At 47.5% G+C, this 18,579-nt stretch overlaps 3 non-coding genes and 2 pseudogenes across 3 annotated transcripts; all 5 read left to right on the top strand.

Moving 5' to 3' along the window:
* The first annotated feature begins 1,139 nt into the window (after positions 1–1,139).
* Positions 1,140–1,315, top strand: LOC130314900 (U2 spliceosomal RNA; annotated as a pseudogene).
* Positions 1,316–3,411: 2,096 nt separating this feature from the next.
* Positions 3,412–3,602, top strand: LOC130314825 (U2 spliceosomal RNA). Its single transcript, XR_008862445.1, has one exon. It is a non-coding gene; the product is annotated as a U2 spliceosomal RNA (small nuclear RNA).
* A 2,095-nt stretch (positions 3,603–5,697) lies between these two features.
* On the top strand, positions 5,698–5,888 carry LOC130314824 (U2 spliceosomal RNA). The gene has a single exon (XR_008862444.1). It is a non-coding gene; the product is annotated as a U2 spliceosomal RNA (small nuclear RNA).
* A 2,105-nt stretch (positions 5,889–7,993) lies between these two features.
* Positions 7,994–8,153, top strand: LOC130314933 (U2 spliceosomal RNA; annotated as a pseudogene).
* A 694-nt stretch (positions 8,154–8,847) lies between these two features.
* On the top strand, positions 8,848–9,034 carry LOC130314913 (U2 spliceosomal RNA). The gene has a single exon (XR_008862521.1). It is a non-coding gene; the product is annotated as a U2 spliceosomal RNA (small nuclear RNA).
* The last annotated feature ends 9,545 nt before the right edge of the window (positions 9,035–18,579 follow it).

Below are 18,579 nucleotides of genomic sequence, written 5' to 3'. Positions count from 1 at the left end.
CATCGTCAAAGAGAAAGTGCAAAAGAAAATAAGTTTTTGGAAAATGAGGAAATTAACAATAGAAGGAAAAGTACTGATAATGAAAGCTTTGTTGCTACCTATCATGCTATATTTAAGCTTGGTTTTCCCACCGAGTGAACGCACCTTAAAGTTTTTAAACAAGATTTGCTTTCATTTTTTATGGGGGTCTAAAATGGATAAACTCAGGAGAGATGTAATGATGAAGACAAAGAAATTGGGGGGTAAGGATGTGCCTGATTTAAAAAGGTTTTTATATATTCACTTTTTTTCTATGTGTTTTAATGGCTTGCAAAGAAACTGTTATTGGTCTTATTTTTTAAAATATGCTGCAGGTCACATTTTTAGAAAAAGAAAGTGGATAACCTTACCTTTAACGTCCCCAATCTTATTTATTCCCCCAGCGCACTATGTGGTTTTAGAAAAGATTATTCGTATTTATGGCATTGCTAATTTTAGTCAAGAAATTTGTAGTAATGCACGAAAATTAGTTCCTGAAATCAGGAAGATAGAACAGATTTGCTTAATATCTAATTATTCCACTGAGAAATCTCTAAGAGTTTGGAGGATGGTGAATATGGGATTCTTATCTAATGACTTAAAAGATCTGGCCTGGCAGATAGCACATCAATGTTTGCCTACCAGAGAATTCCAACACAGAAGAGGATTGTGTCGTAGTGCAAAGTGCCCAAGAATGGGGTGTCCTAGTGAGGAAACAGTTTTACACCTTTTTTGGAACTGTTTTTACGCCCAAGAGATATGGCATTTGATAGGACCCTTACTAAAATTCATTTCTGATCTTAATTTTTTAAATCATGAAGTTATTTTATATGGATTTTATAATGTTTTATCTGTGGAAAAGTCTCGGGTTTTGTGGATTAGTATAAATTGTATTAAAATTGCACTATGGAAGACGAGGAATATTCTTCTTTTTAAAAGAGACACTATTACCTCTAAAGATTGTGTTCGCCTAGCTCTTAGTGAGATGTATGTTTTCTATTTATTGGATAAAAAAAGATTAGGTCACAAAGTGGCTAAAAGTCTTTGGAATCTACATCTGTGGAATATGCTTTTAGCAGACTAAGTATAATCTGGACTGCGTAAGGTCTTTTAGTCTAAGAATATTATATCTAAAAGTAAAAAATCTGTTCTTATCAGTTTAATATCTGATACGTCCCCTATCTGGGGACCATATATTAAATGGATTTTTGAGAACGGGGGCCGATTTCGAAGCTTGCTTCCGTCGCCCTATGCATTGACCCGATATGGCAGTATCTTCGGGTACAGTGCACCACCCCCTTACAGGGTTAAAAAGAAAGATTCCTACTTTCATTGCTACCTGCTTGCTGGCTAGCCAGCTAGCCAGCCCTGTGGGCCTTGCTGCTGCTGCAGCCAAAAAACAAAAGGTGGTGCTGCTGCTGCTTCTGCTGCTTCTGCTTCTGCTTGTGTCTGGCCGCTGTTGGAGCGTCCAGGCACAGGACTTCTGCTGCTGCTGACTAAATGGCCTCCTTAATTGGATCATTTGAGTAGCCAGCACACCTGTGCAGGTAGGGCATGACATGATAGGCAGCTGCCTTGATAGCGGGTGGGTGCTGAATGTTCCTAATTGACAAAATAAGATTAATGCTTATGAAGAAATATAAAATCTCATCCCTTCCCCAATATCGCGCCACACCCCTACCCCTTAATTCCCTGGTTGAACTTGATGGACATATGTCTTTTTTCGACCGTACTAACTATGTAACTATGTAACATAACATGGGGGGGGGGGGGGGTCTCCTGGCTGTTCACACAGGTGTGTCATTGCTGTACATTGACCATGCATTGCTTCTGTGGTATTGCAAAGGCAAAGACAAATGCTTCCAGCCATCCATTGCACTAATGGATTGGTCATCAGCTGGCTGTCTATGTCCCGCATCAATATAGACCAAAGTACAGAGGGTTAGGCTATGCTATTGTGCACCTACCTGATGCATCAGAAGGTGCGAGGCCCTTGCTAAATTCTGTGCACAGACTTTGAGATCTATACTTTAGACTGGATCTAAACCTGCTCCAACATGGACTGACATTCTGGCCTACTTTCAGCCGATGCGACTTGTCTGTCGCTGAACAGTCGCTTTTTATGTATTCAGCACCTATGTATAATGTTGTAAAAATGCTCTAGAAGCTAAAGTCGCAGAAATGTCACACATATTTGGCCTGCAACTTTCTGTGCGACAAATTCAGACAGGAAAAATCAGTATAAATCCTTAGAAAATTATCCCCCAGTGTCTCCATCTGCTGGCGGTATTGAATAAGCATTGCTGCACTGATGGGGTATGCATTAGACGAAAAAAAAGAAGAAAAAGAAGAATAATACGCCCAGAAAAGAGGCGAAAAGGAGAAAAACGTAAAAAAACGTGAAAAAAAAGTAAGAGGAAGAGAAGGGAAAAAAAGGTGGAAATGGGTTTAAAAGTGATTTCGGCGGAGAAATATATATATATATATATATATATATATATATATATATATATATATATACGCGCACACACACACATATATATAAACGTATTCTCCGTTGAGATATTGCAGCCGCTGCTGTGTCCAGGCCCAGGAGCCTTAGCACTGTGCTGTGATGTCACTCAATACCACTGACATCACTAGGTGTAAACAACATCTCTCCTTTGCTGTGTATGTGACTATGGAGCTGTTTGGTGATGTCGTCTATTATGGCCTTCATAGAAGCAACAGGAGATTGTTGCATCCATCTAGAACCCTCAGAACTACAGTGCTATGATGTCACTCACTTCCACAGGCCTTGCAGAGTGTAAACAACAACAACCCAGCTTTGTTGTGTATGTAACCATAGGGATTTGTGATGTCACCTAGAACCTTCACAGCAGCGACAGCTTTATGAGGAGCATCAGCACTGCTCTGCCTGAGCAGAACCATCACCGCCATAGGTTGTCAAATAACCCGGGTTTAACCCACACAGGTAAGTCCAATGGGGTGCAGGCATGTCCTCTATGCTTACAGCTTTCCGTGGGTGTTGGTTTGATACCGTTTGGGGACAGCCAAGGAGGCATCTGCAGGCAACAAAGGTAGGTGTGTGCTTGTGTGTGTGTTTCCTATGCAGATCCTAAGCCCAGTGTCACATGCAAGTAGGAGGAGTAAGAAGGGTTCCTGGCAAATCCGGGTTATGGATTGCATTTAAAAAGGCCCCGTGGGAGTGCAATGGGCCCCTGTCTTGCTGCTTAGCAATAATGGTATGGGTTTAGGTTCTGCTGTGTGTACTGGTGGTTGACTGCCCCCCAGCCCAGAGTGTGCATGGAAAATTGTCTGGCAGCCTCCCTGACAGCAAGCAGTGATAGTGCCCATGAAGGGCACCTTGTTGGGCCCGCCCCTTTCACGGTTATCGCTTCTCGGCCTTTTGGCTAAGATCAAGTGTAGTATCTGTTCTTATCAGTTTAATATCTGATACGTCCCCTATCTGGGGACCATATATTAAATGGATTTTTGAGAACGGGGGCCGATTTCGAAGCTTGCTTCCGTCGCCCTATGCATTGACCCGATATGGCAGTATCTTCGGGTACAGTGCACCACCCCCTTACAGGGTTAAAAAGAAAGATTCCTACTTTCATTGCTACCTGCTTGCTGGCTAGCCAGCTAGCCAGCCCTGTGGGCCTTGCTGCTGCTGCAGCCAAAAAACAAAAGGTGGTGCTGCTGCTGCTTCTGCTGCTTCTGCTTCTGCTTGTGTCTGGCCGCTGTTGGAGCGTCCAGGCACAGGACTTCTGCTGCTGCTGACTAAATGGCCTCCTTAATTGGATCATTTGAGTAGCCAGCACACCTGTGCAGGTAGGGCATGACATGATAGGCAGCTGCCTTGATAGCGGGTGGGTGCTGAATGTTCCTAATTGACAAAATAAGATTAATGCTTATGAAGAAATATAAAATCTCATCCCTTCCCCAATATCGCGCCACACCCCTACCCCTTAATTCCCTGGTTGAACTTGATGGACATATGTCTTTTTTCGACCGTACTAACTATGTAACTATGTAACATAACATGGGGGGGGGGGGTCTCCTGGCTGTTCACACAGGTGTGTCATTGCTGTACATTGACCATGCATTGCTTCTGTGGTATTGCAAAGGCAAAGACAAATGCTTCCAGCCATCCATTGCACTAATGGATTGGTCATCAGCTGGCTGTCTATGTCCCGCATCAATATAGACCAAAGTACAGAGGGTTAGGCTATGCTATTGTGCACCTACCTGATGCATCAGAAGGTGCGAGGCCCTTGCTAAATTCTGTGCACAGACTTTGAGATCTATACTTTAGACTGTATCTAAACCTGCTCCAACATGGACTGACATTCTGGCCTACTTTCAGCCGATGCGACTTGTCTGTCGCTGAACAGTCGCTTTTTATGTATTCAGCACCTATGTATAATGTTGTAAAAATGCTCTAGAAGCTAAAGTCGCAGAAATGTCACACATATTTGGCCTGCAACTTTCTGTGCGACAAATTCAGACAGGAAAAATCAGTATAAATCCTTAGAAAATTATCCCCCAGTGTCTCCATCTGCTGGCGGTATTGAATAAGCATTGCTGCACTGATGGGGTATGCATTAGACGAAAAAAAAGAAGAAAAAGAAGAATAATACGCCCAGAAAAGAGGCGAAAAGGAGAAAAACGTAAAAAAACGTGAAAAAAAAGTAAGAGGAAGAGAAGGGAAAAAAAGGTGGAAATGGGTTTAAAAGTGATTTCGGCGGAGAAATATATATATATATATATATATATATATATATATATATATATATATATATACGCGCACACACACACATATATATAAACGTATTCTCCGTTGAGATATTGCAGCCGCTGCTGTGTCCAGGCCCAGGAGCCTTAGCACTGTGCTGTGATGTCACTCAATACCACTGACATCACTAGGTGTAAACAACATCTCTCCTTTGCTGTGTATGTGACTATGGAGCTGTTTGGTGATGTCGTCTATTATGGCCTTCATAGAAGCAACAGGAGATTGTTGCATCCATCTAGAACCCTCAGAACTACAGTGCTATGATGTCACTCACTTCCACAGGCCTTGCAGAGTGTAAACAACAACAACCCAGCTTTGTTGTGTATGTAACCATAGGGATTTGTGATGTCACCTAGAACCTTCACAGCAGCGACAGCTTTATGAGGAGCATCAGCACTGCTCTGCCTGAGCAGAACCATCACCGCCATAGGTTGTCAAATAACCCGGGTTTAACCCACACAGGTAAGTCCAATGGGGTGCAGGCATGTCCTCTATGCTTACAGCTTTCCGTGGGTGTTGGTTTGATACCGTTTGGGGACAGCCAAGGAGGCATCTGCAGGCAACAAAGGTAGGTGTGTGCTTGTGTGTGTGTTTCCTATGCAGATCCTAAGCCCAGTGTCACATGCAAGTAGGAGGAGTAAGAAGGGTTCCTGGCAAATCCGGGTTATGGATTGCATTTAAAAAGGCCCCGTGGGAGTGCAATGGGCCCCTGTCTTGCTGCTTAGCAATAATGGTATGGGTTTAGGTTCTGCTGTGTGTACTGGTGGTTGACTGCCCCCCAGCCCAGAGTGTGCATGGAAAATTGTCTGGCAGCCTCCCTGACAGCAAGCAGTGATAGTGCCCATGAAGGGCACCTTGTTGGGCCCGCCCCTTTCACGGTTATCGCTTCTCGGCCTTTTGGCTAAGATCAAGTGTAGTATCTGTTCTTATCAGTTTAATATCTGATACGTCCCCTATCTGGGGACCATATATTAAATGGATTTTTGAGAACGGGGGCCGATTTCGAAGCTTGCTTCCGTCGCCCTATGCATTGACCCGATATGGCAGTATCTTCGGGTACAGTGCACCACCCCCTTACAGGGTTAAAAAGAAAGATTCCTACTTTCATTGCTACCTGCTTGCTGGCTAGCCAGCTAGCCAGCCCTGTGGGCCTTGCTGCTGCTGCAGCCAAAAAACAAAAGGTGGTGCTGCTGCTGCTTCTGCTGCTTCTGCTGCTTCTGCTTCTGCTTGTGTCTGGCCGCTGTTGGAGCGTCCAGGCACAGGACTTCTGCTGCTGCTGACTAAATGGCCTCCTTAATTGGATCATTTGAGTAGCCAGCACACCTGTGCAGGTAGGGCATGACATGATAGGCAGCTGCCTTGATAGCGGGTGGGTGCTGAATGTTCCTAATTGACAAAATAAGATTAATGCTTATGAAGAAATATAAAATCTCATCCCTTCCCCAATATCGCGCCACACCCCTACCCCTTAATTCCCTGGTTGAACTTGATGGACATATGTCTTTTTTCGACCGTACTAACTATGTAACTATGTAACATAACATGGGGGGGGGGGGGGGTCTCCTGGCTGTTCACACAGGTGTGTCATTGCTGTACATTGACCATGCATTGCTTCTGTGGTATTGCAAAGGCAAAGACAAATGCTTCCAGCCATCCATTGCACTAATGGATTGGTCATCAGCTGGCTGTCTATGTCCCGCATCAATATAGACCAAAGTACAGAGGGTTAGGCTATGCTATTGTGCACCTACCTGATGCATCAGAAGGTGCGAGGCCCTTGCTAAATTCTGTGCACAGACTTTGAGATCTATACTTTAGACTGTATCTAAACCTGCTCCAACATGGACTGACATTCTGGCCTACTTTCAGCCGATGCGACTTGTCTGTCGCTGAACAGTCGCTTTTTATGTATTCAGCACCTATGTATAATGTTGTAAAAATGCTCTAGAAGCTAAAGTCGCAGAAATGTCACACATATTTGGCCTGCAACTTTCTGTGTGACAAATTCAGACAGGAAAAATCAGTATAAATCCTTAGAAAATTATCCCCCAGTGTCTCCATCTGCTGGCGGTATTGAATAAGCATTGCTGCACTGATGGGGTATGCATTAGACGAAAAAAAAGAAGAAAAAGAAGAATAATACGCCCAGAAAAGAGGCGAAAAGGAGAAAAACGTAAAAAAACGTGAAAAAAAAGTAAGAGGAAGAGAAGTGAAAAAAAGGTGGAAATGGGTTTAAAAGTGATTTCGGCGGAGAAATATATATATATATATATATATATATATATATATATATATATATATATACGCGCACACACACACATATATATAAACGTATTCTCCGTTGAGATATTGCAGCCGCTGCTGTGTCCAGGCCCAGGAGCCTTAGCACTGTGCTGTGATGTCACTCAATACCACTGACATCACTAGGTGTAAACAACATCTCTCCTTTGCTGTGTATGTGACTATGGAGCTGTTTGGTGATGTCGTCTATTATGGCCTTCATAGAAGCAACAGGAGATTGTTGCATCCATCTAGAACCCTCAGAACTACAGTGCTATGATGTCACTCACTTCCACAGGCCTTGCAGAGTGTAAACAACAACAACCCAGCTTTGTTGTGTATGTAACCATAGGGATTTGTGATGTCACCTAGAACCTTCACAGCAGCGACAGCTTTATGAGGAGCATCAGCACTGCTCTGCCTGAGCAGAACCATCACCGCCATAGGTTGTCAAATAACCCGGGTTTAACCCACACAGGTAAGTCCAATGGGGTGCAGGCATGTCCTCTATGCTTACAGCTTCCCGTGGGTGTTGGTTTGATACCGTTTGGGGACAGCCAAGGAGGCATCTGCAGGCAACAAAGGTAGGTGTGTGCTTGTGTGTGTGTTTCCTATGCAGATCCTAAGCCCAGTGTCACATGCAAGTAGGAGGAGTAAGAAGGGTTCCTGGCAAATCCGGGTTATGGATTGCATTTAAAAAGGCCCCGTGGGAGTGCAATGGGCCCCTGTCTTGCTGCTTAGCAATAATGGTATGGGTTTAGGTTCTGCTGTGTGTACTGGTGGTTGACTGCCCCCCAGCCCAGAGTGTGCATGGAAAATTGTCTGGCAGCCTCCCTGACAGCAAGCAGTGATAGTGCCCATGAAGGGCACCTTGTTGGGCCCGCCCCTTTCACGGTTATCGCTTCTCGGCCTTTTGGCTAAGATCAAGTGTAGTATCTGTTCTTATCAGTTTTCATGCTGGTGGGGATGGGTGCTGCATGGAGGATGCAGGTGTACCAGGGCTTTCCGGGGCTGGTTCTGAGGAATCAGCTCGACGGCTGCCCCGATGTGACCTGTTCCCTCCGGGTCTCGCCATGAGGCTGAGAGGGTCTAGAGCCGAGGTACTTTTGTGCCTCGGGGAGTGGTGACCCCGAGGTGCCGAAACTCACTGGGAGAATAGACTCACTGAGTTGACGCACGGGCACCATAATCTCTTCACCTTGTGGCACTCACCTCTTGATTCCCGGCCTTCTGGCTAGGATCAGAGAAATTTTTATAGATCCGGCCGAATGTCCGGGCAGTATATCTGCACACATTCACTTATTTATTTCTTTTTTGTCTCACTGTGTCACTTTTTGCGTGTTGTGTGTTCACAGGATTTGTCAGGATGCGGTAGCCCTTCTGGGTGTCCCTCCTGGCGGTCTAGGGGAGGTGTGTGTGGCCATTAGGTTCCACACCTCCCTGCAAACACCCCGGGTACTCCTGCTTTGGCAGGGTACCTACCGTAATCGGCTCTGCGGGCAGATACCTTGGCTGACGCCAAGGGGGATGCCGGGAGCATTTGTGGTCCCCTAGTAGCTTCGGCGAAAAGGGACATCGAACCTGGAACCTCGCAGGTACCTTTTGGTCCGGAGGCGAAGGGTAAGGTTTGTTGGGGGGCCTCTCTCCTATCGGAGAAGGGCTTGCGATAGACCGCATCCTTTGTGCACGTTTTTTTTTGTGTAACACGTTTGCACTTTTTCTTGCACTTTGGGTGAATCGAAAGCACGTTCCTCGGCTTTAGATAAAAAAAAAAAAAAAAAAAAATCTGTTCTTATCAGTTTAATATCTGATACGTCCCCTATCTGGGGACCATATATTAAATGGATTTTTGAGAACGGGGGCCGATTTCGAAGCTTGCTTCCGTCGCCCTATGCATTGACCCGATATGGCAGTATCTTCGGGTACAGTGCACCACCCCCTTACAGGGTTAAAAAGAAAGATTCCTACTTTCATTGCTACCTGCTTGCTGGCTAGCCAGCTAGCCAGCCCTGTGGGCCTTGCTGCTGCTGCAGCCAAAAAACAAAAGGTGGTGCTGCTGCTGCTTCTGCTGCTTCTGCTTCTGCTTGTGTCTGGCCGCTGTTGGAGTGTCCAGGCACAGGACTTCTGCTGCTGCTGACTAAATGGCCTCCTTAATTGGATCATTTGAGTAGCCAGCACACCTGTGCAGGTAGGGCATGACATGATAGGCAGCTGCCTTGATAGCGGGTGGGTGCTGAATGTTCCTAATTGACAAAATAAGATTAATGCTTATGAAGAAATATAAAATCTCATCCCTTCCCCAATATCGCGCCACACCCCTACCCCTTAATTCCCTGGTTGAACTTGATGGACATATGTCTTTTTTCGACCGTACTAACTATGTAACTATGTAACATAACATGGGGGGGGGGGGGGGGTCTCCTGGCTGTTCACACAGGTGTGTCATTGCTGTACATTGACCATGCATTGCTTCTGTGGTATTGCAAAGGCAAAGACAAATGCTTCCAGCCATCCATTGCACTAATGGATTGGTCATCAGCTGGCTGTCTATGTCCCGCATCAATATAGACCAAAGTACAGAGGGTTAGGCTATGCTATTGTGCACCTACCTGATGCATCAGAAGGTGCGAGGCCCTTGCTAAATTCTGTGCACAGACTTTGAGATCTATACTTTAGACTGTATCTAAACCTGCTCCAACATGGACTGACATTCTGGCCTACTTTCAGCCGATGCGACTTGTCTGTCGCTGAACAGTCGCTTTTTATGTATTCAGCACCTATGTATAATGTTGTAAAAATGCTCTAGAAGCTAAAGTCGCAGAAATGTCACACATATTTGGCCTGCAACTTTCTGTGCGACAAATTCAGACAGGAAAAATCAGTATAAATCCTTAGAAAATTATCCCCCAGTGTCTCCATCTGCTGGCGGTATTGAATAAGCATTGCTGCACTGATGGGGTATGCATTAGACGAAAAAAAAGAAGAAAAAGAAGAATAATACGCCCAGAAAAGAGGCGAAAAGGAGAAAAACGTAAAAAAACGTGAAAAAAAAGTAAGAGGAAGAGAAGGGAAAAAAAGGTGGAAATGGGTTTAAAAGTGATTTCGGCGGAGAAATATATATATATATATATATATATATATATATATATACGCGCACACACACACTGTTACGCCGAGCGCTCCGGGTCCCCGCTCCTCCCCGGAGCGCTCGCTACACTCTTCTCACTGCAGCGCTCCGGTCAGTTCCACTGACCCGGGGCGCTGCGATACCGCCTCCAGCCGGGATGCGATTCGCGATGCGGGTAGCGCCCGCTCGCGATGCGCACCCCGGCTCCCGTACCTGACTCGCTCTCCGTCTGTCCTGTCCCGGCGCGCGCGGCCCCGCTCCCTAGGGCGCGCGCGCGCCGGGTCTTTGCGATTTAAAGGGCCACTGCGCCGCTGATTGGCGCAGTGGTTCCAATTAGTGTTATCACCTGTGCACTTCCCTATATCATCTCACTTCCCCTTCACTCCCTCGCCGGATCTTGTTGCCATCGTGCCAGTGAAAGCGTTTCCTAGTGTGTTCCTAGCCTGTGTTCCAGACCTCCTGCCGTTGCCCCTGACTACGATCCTTGCTGCCTGCCCCGACCTTCTGCTACGTCCGACCTTGCTTCTGTCTACTCCCTTGTACCGCGCCTATCTTCAGCAGCCAGAGAGGTAGAGCCGTTGCTAGTGGATACGACCTGGTCACTACCGCCGCAGCAAGACCATCCCGCTTTGCGGCGGGCTCTGGTGAAAACCAGTAGTGACTTAGAACCGATCCACTAGCACGGTCCACGCCAATCCCTCTCTGGCACAGAGGATCCACTACCTGCCAGCCGGCATCGTGACTGTAGATCCGGCCATGGATCCCGCTGAAGTTCCTCTGCCAGTTGTCGCTGACCTCACCACGGTGGTCGCCCAGCAGTCACAACAGATAGCGCAACAAGGCCAACAGCTGTCTCAACTGACTGTTATGCTACAACAGTTACTACCACAGCTCCAGCAATCATCTCCTCCGCCAGCTCCTGCACCTCCTCCGCAGCGAGTGGCCACTTCTGGACTACGACTATCCTTGCCGGATAAATTTGATGGGGACTCTAAGTTTTGCCGTGGCTTTCTTTCCCAATGTTCATTGCACTTGGAGATGATGTCGGACCAGTTCCCCACTGAAAGGTCTAAGGTGGCTTTCGTAGTCAGCCTTCTGTCTGGAAAAGCCCTGTCTTGGGCCACACCGCTCTGGGACCGCAATGACCCCGTCACTGCCTCTGTACACTCCTTCTTCTCGGAAATTCGAAGTGTCTTTGAGGAACCTGCCCGAGCCTCTTCTGCTGAGACTGCCCTGTTGAACCTGGTCCAGGGTAATTCTTCCGTTGGCGAGTATGCCGTACAATTCCGTACTCTTGCTTCAGAATTATCCTGGAATAATGAGGCACTCTGCGCGACCTTTAAAAAAGGCCTATCCAGCAACATTAAAGATGTTCTGGCCGCACGAGAAATCCCTGCTAATCTACATGAACTCATTCACCTAGCCACTCGCATTGACATGCGTTTTTCCGAAAGGCGTCAGGAGCTCCGCCAGGATATGGACTCTGTTCGCACGAGGCGTTTCTTCTCCCCGGCTCCTCTCTCCTCTGGTCCCCTGCAATCTGTTCCTGTGCCTCCCGCCGTGGAGGCTATGCAGGTCGACCGGTCTCGCCTGACACCTCAAGAGAGGACACGACGCCGCATGGAGAATCTCTGCCTGTACTGTGCTAGTACCGAACACTTCCTGAAGGATTGTCCTATCCGTCCTCCCCGCCTGGAAAGACGTACGCTGACTCCGCACAAAGGTGAGACAGTCCTTGATGTCTACTCTGCTTCTCCACGTCTTACTGTGCCTGTGCGGATGTCTGCCTCTGCCTTCTCCTTCTCTGCTGTGGCCTTCTTGGACTCCGGATCTGCAGGAAATTTTATTTTGGCCTCTCTCGTCAACAAGTTCAACATCCCGGTGACCAGTCTCGCCAGACCCCTCTACATCAATTGTGTAAACAATGAAAGATTGGACTGTACCATACGTTTCCGCACGGAGCCCCTTCTAATGTGCATCGGATCTCATCACGAGAGGATTGAACTTTTGGTCCTCCCCAATTGCACTTCTGAAATTCTCCTTGGACTTCCCTGGCTTCAACTCCATTCCCCAACCCTGGATTGGTCCACTGGGGAGATCAGGAGTTGGGGGCCCTCTTGTTCCAAGGACTGCCTAAAACCGGTTCCCAGTAACCCTTGCCGTGACTCTGTGGTTCCTCCTGTAACCGGTCTCCCTAAGGCCTATATGGACTTTGCGGACGTTTTTTGCAAAAAACAAGCTGAGACTCTACCTCCTCACAGGCCTTATGATTGTCCTATTGACCTCCTCCCGGGCACTACTCCACCCCGGGGCAGAATCTATCCTCTGTCCGTCCCAGAGACTCTTGCCATGTCTGAATACGTCCAGGAAAATTTAAAAAAGGGCTTTATCCGTAAATCCTCCTCTCCTGCCGGAGCCGGATTTTTCTTTGTGTCCAAAAAAGATGGCTCTCTACGTCCTTGCATTGACTACCGCGGTCTTAATAAAATCACGGTTAAGAACCGCTACCCCCTACCCCTCATCTCTGAACTCTTTGATCGCCTCCAAGGTGCCCACATTTTTACCAAACTGGACTTAAGAGGTGCTTATAATCTCATCCGCATCAGAGAGGGGGATGAATGGAAAACGGCATTTAACACCAGAGATGGACACTTTGAGTATCTGGTCATGCCCTTTGGCCTGTGCAACGCCCCTGCCGTCTTCCAAGACTTTGTTAATGAAATTTTTCGTGATCTCCTATACTCCTGTGTTGTTGTATATCTGGACGATATCCTGATTTTTTCTGCCAATCTAGAAGAACACCGCCAGCATGTCCGTATGGTTCTTCAGAGACTTCGTGACAATCAACTCTATGCCAAAATAGAGAAATGTCTGTTTGAATGCCAATCTCTTCCTTTCCTAGGATACTTGGTCTCTGCCCAGGGACTACAAATGGATCCAGACAAACTCTCTGCCGTCTTAGATTGGCCACGCCCCTCCGGACTCCGTGCCATCCAACGTTTTTTGGGGTTCGCCAATTATTACAGGCAATTTATTCCACATTTTTCTACCGTTGTGGCTCCTATTGTGGCTTTAACCAAAAAAAATGCCGATCCCAAGTCTTGGCCTCCTCAAGCGGAAGACGCCTTTAAATGGCTCAAGTCTGCCTTTTCTTCGGCTCCCGTGCTCTCCAGACCTGACCCATCTAAACCCTTTCTATTGGAGGTTGATGCCTCCTCAGTGGGAGCTGGAGCTGTCCTTCTACAAAAAAACTCTTCCGGGCATGCTGTTACTTGTGGTTTTTTTTCTAGGACCTTCTCTCCGGCGGAGAGGAACTACTCCATCGGGGATCGAGAGCTTCTAGCCATTAAATTAGCACTTGAGGAATGGAGGCATCTGCTGGAGGGATCAAGATTTCCAGTTATTATTTACACCGATCACAAGAACCTCTCCTACCTCCAGTCTGCCCAACGGCTGAATCCTCGTCAGGCCAGGTGGTCTCTGTTCTTTGCCCGATTTAATTTTGAAATTCACTTTCGGCCTGCCGATAAGAACATTAGGGCCGATGCTCTCTCTCGTTCCTCAGATGCTTCTGAAGTTGAACTCTCTCCTCAACACATCATTCCTCCTGACTGCCTGATTTCCACTTCTCCAGCCTCCATCAGGCAAACTCCTCCAGGAAAGACCTTTGTTTCTCCACGCCAACGCCTCGGAATCCTCAAATGGGGTCACTCCTCCCATCTCGCAGGTCATGCGGGCATCAAGAAATCTGTGCAACTCATCTCTCGCTTCTATTGGTGGCCGACTCTAGAGACTGATGTGGTGGACTTTGTGCGAGCCTGCACTATCTGTGCCCGGGATAAGACTCCTCGCCAGAAGCCCGCTGGTTTTCTTCATCCTCTGCCTGTCCCCGAACAGCCTTGGTCTCTGATTGGTATGGATTTTATTACTGACTTACCCCCATCCCATGGCAACACTGTTATTTGGGTGGTCGTTGATCGATTCTCCAAAATGGCACATTTCATCCCTCTTCCTGGTCTTCCTTCAGCGCCTCAGTTGGCTAAACAATTTTTTGTACACATTTTTCGTCTTCACGGGTTGCCTACGCAGATCGTCTCGGATAGAGGCGTCCAATTCGTGTCTAAATTCTGGAGGGCTCTCTGTAAACAACTCAAGATTAAATTAAATTTTTCTTCTGCATATCATCCTCAATCCAATGGACAAGTAGAAAGAATTAACCAGGTCTTGGGTGATTATTTACGACATTTTGTTTCCTCCCGCCAGGATGACTGGGCAGATCTTCTACCTTGGGCCGAATTCTCGTATAATTTCAGAGTCTCTGAATCTTCCTCCAAATCCCCATTTTTCGTGGTGTACGGCCGTCACCCTCTTCCTCCCCTCCCTACCCCCTTGCCCTCTGGTCTGCCCGCTGTGGATGAAATTTCTCGTGATCTTTCCATCATATGGAGAGAGACCCAAAATTCTCACTTACAGGCTTCTTCACGCATGAAGAAATTTGCGGATAAGAAAAGAAGAGCTCCTCCCATTTTTTCCCCTGGAGACAAGGTATGGCTCTCCGCTAAATATGTCCGCTTCCGTGTCCCTAGCTATAAGTTGGGACCACGCTATCTTGGTCCTTTCAAAATTTTGCGCCAGATTAATCCTGTCTCTTACGAACTTCTTCTTCCTCCTTCTCTTCGTATTCCTAATGCCTTTCACGTTTCTCTTCTTAAACCACTTATCATTAACCGTTTCTCTCCCAAATCTGTTCCTCCCACTCCTGTCTCCGGCTCCTCGGACATCTTCTCCGTCAAAGAGATTTTAGCATCTAAAAAGGTCAGAGGGAAAACCTTCTTTTTAGTGGATTGGGAGGGTTGTGGTCCCGAAGAGAGGTCCTGGGAACCTGAGGACAATATCCTGGACAAAAGTCTGGTCCTCAGGTTCTCAGGCCCCAAGAAGAGGGGGAGACCCAAGGGGGGGGGGTACTGTTACGCCGAGCACTCCGGGTCCCCGCTCCTCCCCGGAGCGCTCGCTACACTCTTCTCACTGCAGCGCTCCGGTCAGTTCCACTGACCCGGGGCGCTGCGATACCGCCTCCAGCCGGGATGCGATTCGCGATGCGGGTAGCGCCCGCTCGCGATGCGCACCCCGGCTCCCGTACCTGACTCGCTCTCCGTCTGTCCTGTCCCGGCGCGCGCGGCCCCGCTCCCTAGGGCGCGCGCGCGCCGGGTCTTTGCGATTTAAAGGGCCACTGCGCCGCTGATTGGCGCAGTGGTTCCAATTAGTGTTATCACCTGTGCACTTCCCTATATCATCTCACTTCCCCTTCACTCCCTCGCCGGATCTTGTTGCCATCGTGCCAGTGAAAGCGTTTCCTAGTGTGTTCCTAGCCTGTGTTCCAGACCTCCTGCCGTTGCCCCTGACTACGATCCTTGCTGCCTGCCCCGACCTTCTGCTACGTCCGACCTTGCTTCTGTCTACTCCCTTGTACCGCGCCTATCTTCAGCAGCCAGAGAGGTAGAGCCGTTGCTAGTGGATACGACCTGGTCACTACCGCCGCAGCAAGACCATCCCGCTTTGCGGCGGGCTCTGGTGAAAACCAGTAGTGACTTAGAACCGATCCACTAGCACGGTCCACGCCAATCCCTCTCTGGCACAGAGGATCCACTACCTGCCAGCCGGCATCGTGACACACACATATATATAAACGTATTCTCCGTTGAGATATTGCAGCCGCTGCTGTGTCCAGGCCCAGGAGCCTTAGCACTGTGCTGTGATGTCACTCAATACCACTGACATCACTAGGTGTAAACAACATCTCTCCTTTGCTGTGTATGTGACTATGGAGCTGTTTGGTGATGTCGTCTATTATGGCCTTCATAGAAGCAACAGGAGATTGTTGCATCCATCTAGAACCCTCAGAACTACAGTGCTATGATGTCACTCACTTCCACAGGCCTTGCAGAGTGTAAACAACAACAACCCAGCTTTGTTGTGTATGTAACCATAGGGATTTGTGATGTCACCTAGAACCTTCACAGCAGCGACAGCTTTATGAGGAGCATCAGCACTGCTCTGCCTGAGCAGAACCATCACCGCCATAGGTTGTCAAATAACCCGGGTATACCCCCACACAGGTAAGTCCAATGGGGTGCAGGCATGTCCTCTATGCTTACAGCTTCCCGTGGGTGTTGGTTTGATACCGTTTGGGGACAGCCAAGGAGGCATCTGCAGGCAACAAAGGTAGGTGTGTGCTTGTGTGTGTGTTTCCTATGCAGATCCTAAGCCCAGTGTCACATGCAAGTAGGAGGAGTAAGAAGGGTTCCTGGCAAATCCGGGTTATGGATTGCATTTAAAAAGGCCCCGTGGGAGTGCAATGGGCCCCTGTCTTGCTGCTTAGCAATAATGGTATGGGTTTAGGTTCTGCTGTGTGTACTGGTGGTTGACTGCCCCCCAGCCCAGAGTGTGCATGGAAAATTGTCTGGCAGCCTCCCTGACAGCAAGCAGTGATAGTGCCCATGAAGGGCACCTTGTTGGGCCCGCCCCTTTCACGGTTATCGCTTCTCGGCCTTTTGGCTAAGATCCTGTGCGGTTTACCGGGCAGGGTAGGAGTCGGAAGGGGTGGTGATCGGGGCCCTCTTTTGCGGGGGGCCCTGGATTGTTACTGGGTTGCGATAGTGGGTATCTTAACCTGCAAAAATGAGCGGAGAGAGGACTCGAGGACTCGAGGATACGGTGCGGATTTACGTTCCTGGCGAACACCGGGGGACGATTGGATTGGATCAAGTTGTGCTGGAGATTCTTCGCAAGCTCCAGTACCTTCAGGTATGGCATGTAATCGCTATGCAAGATTTCCCTAGGCAAGGGATTTACGATATAACCTTTTATGATTCTGAGGTTTGCCAGAGGGTCTACATGGACTTAGAAGTGATGAAGAGGAGGAATGAGCCAGCTATAATGAGTAAGGTGAAAGTGGAACCATTATTCATGAATATGTCTAAGGTTGTTATAGTCCATATGTACAACCCGAAGGTTTCGGATGAGATGGTGACCAATTTTTTGTACCGATATTGTGATGAAGTTAAATTTCTTGGAAGACTCAAGAACAGACATGGGTACTTTAATTGCAAAAGGAAATTTGTTGTAAAATTTAAAAAGGACGAAGGAATGGAAGAGGGAAGGAAGAGTATACCACAGGTATTTTCTATTGGAGGAGAAAGAGGTTTTTGTTTTTATGAAGGACAGTTGCAGTACTGTAGACGTTGTCACGCTTATGGACATGTACAGGAGTCTTGCCCTGAGCAAGGAGTATGCTGCAGGAATTGTGGGAAATCAGGTCACAACTCGGGTGAATGTACTGAGAAGAAAACGTGTGATATCTGTGGTAGTGAGGAGCATTTGGCTAGAGGATGCAGTTTATGGTATAGAAAGAAAATGAGCTATGCTGACGCAGCAGGAAATAGAAGAGAGGAAAGAGGAGAAAGGCCATTTCCACGTGTTTTTGGTGTGAATGCTGAGGTGACTCAGGTGATTGACGAGAACTCTGTAAAAGGGAGTGCAGCAGGTGTGACAGTGCAGCACATGAATACTCAGGAAAAATCTGGAAAAGGGGAGGAGGGTGACTCCACTGGTGTGCATTGTGAGGAGACTGGTGTTGGTGAAGAGTTTACTGAGGTTAGTAAGAAGAAAGCCCGTAAAGGGAAAAAAGAGAAAGTGGTGGAGAGTGTGGAGACTGTGTGTAGGGAGGTTCCCCCATGTGAAGAAACAATTGAGGATTTTGAATGCCCAAACCCAGTGGTGGGGGAGGAGGAGGGGATGGAGTTTCAGGAGAATGAGAGTGAGAGATCCCTAACACCTGGGCAGAGGGTGATTAGTGGGGAGGAGAATGTAACATCTGAAGAGGAGGAGAAGGAGGAGGAGGAGGGGGAAGATGAAGATGAAGATGCAAATGGAGGCTTTCAAGGTAAAAGTAAAAGGTGTAAGAAAGGGAGTTGGTCAGGGGATCAGACGGATCCTGTGTATGGAGGTGAGGAAATGATAGACAGGGACTCTCAAGTGGGGTCGCCTGATTGCTATGGGATGCTGCTAAGGAAGGTTGAAGGTCAGAATACTAACTTCTAGTTAAAATGGATGTTAAGAAAATGGATTGCCTTCTTTCCTTTTTAATGGCATTGGTTGTGGCTACTCTTAATGTTCGGAGTATAGGAACAACCATCAGAAGAGCAGCAGTTTTTGATTTTTTGGAGAATGTGAAGGGAGATATATTTTGTTTACAGGAGTGTGCAATTAAGTCTGCACCTTATGTAGATGAATGGAAGAGAGGGCAGTCTTTTTGGTCTACATGCACAGAGAATAAAAATGAAGGTGTGGGGATTTT

Source organism: Hyla sarda, unplaced genomic scaffold (assembly GCF_029499605.1).
Source record: "Hyla sarda isolate aHylSar1 unplaced genomic scaffold, aHylSar1.hap1 scaffold_185, whole genome shotgun sequence".
Lineage (NCBI taxonomy): Eukaryota > Metazoa > Chordata > Amphibia > Anura > Hylidae > Hyla > Hyla sarda.
Note: the sequence above shows the minus strand (reverse complement) of the source record. Positions and strands in the feature narration are given on the sequence as shown.